At 36.3% G+C, this 1,094-nt stretch overlaps 1 pseudogene across 1 annotated transcript in view; it reads left to right on the top strand.

Annotated features, from left to right (window-relative positions):
• The window catches only part of LOC105549178, a 4,272-nt pseudogene that overhangs the window by 2,604 nt on the left and 574 nt on the right, over nt 1-1,094 (top strand). The gene's annotated exons all lie outside the window — the stretch shown is intronic.

Here is a 1,094-nt window from a genome sequence, read left to right as displayed (position 1 = left end):
TAAACATGATTGAGACATTGCTAGCTAGTTTAGCAAAGAGAATTAAAAAAAAGAGAAGATCTAAATAATGCAATCAGAAATGACAAAGGTAGTTTTACAATCAACGCTACAGAAACACAAAATATCCTGCGAGACCATTATCAACAGCTCTATGGAAAGCAGAAAATATGTAAGAAATGGATAAATTACTGGAAATGCACAACTTCCCAAGATTGAAAAAGGAAGAAATTGAAACCCTCAACAAAACAATAATGAGCTTTTTTCTTTCTTTTTCACTGTTTTTGTTTTGTTTTTATTTTAAGTTCCAGAATACAAGTGTAGAAGATGCAGGTTTGCTACAGAGGTATATGTGTGACATGGTGGTATGCTGCACCTATCAACCCATCACCTAGGTTTTAAGCCTTGCACACATTAGCTATTTGTCCTGATGCTCTCCCTTCCTTTACCTCCCATCAAAGGCCCCTGTGTGTGTTGTTCCCCTCCCTGCGTCCATGTGTTCTCATTATTCAACTCTCACTTATGAATGAGAACATGTGGTGACTGATTTTCTATTCCTGTGTTAGTTTGCTGTGGATGATGGCTTTTAGCTTCATCCATGTCCCTGCAAAAAACATAATCTCATTCTTTTTGTGGCTGCATAGTATTCCATGTTGTATATGTACCATATTTTCTTTATCCAGTCTATCACTAACGGGCATTTGGGCTGGTTCCATGTCTTTGCTATTGTGAATAGTGCTGCAATAAACATATGTGTGCATGTATTTTTATAATACAATGAATTATATTCCTTTGGGTATATACCCAGTAGTGGAATTGCTGGGTCAAATGGTATTTCTGGTTCTAGATCCTTGAGGAATTCCCACACAGTCTTCCATAATGATTGAAATAATTCACATTCCCACCAACAATGTAAAAGCATTTCTATTTCTCCACAGCCACAGCAGCATCTGTTGTTTCTTGACTTTTTAATAATCACCATTTGACTGGCATGAGATAGTATCTCATTGTGGTTTTGATTTGCATTTCTCTAATGATCAGTGATGTTGAGCTTTTTTTCATATGTTTGTTGGCCACATAAATGTCTTCTTTTGAGA

Source organism: Mandrillus leucophaeus, unplaced genomic scaffold, assembly GCF_000951045.1.
Source record: "Mandrillus leucophaeus isolate KB7577 unplaced genomic scaffold, Mleu.le_1.0 Scaffold111, whole genome shotgun sequence".
NCBI lineage: Eukaryota > Metazoa > Chordata > Mammalia > Primates > Cercopithecidae > Mandrillus > Mandrillus leucophaeus.
Note: the sequence above shows the minus strand (reverse complement) of the source record. Positions and strands in the feature narration are given on the sequence as shown.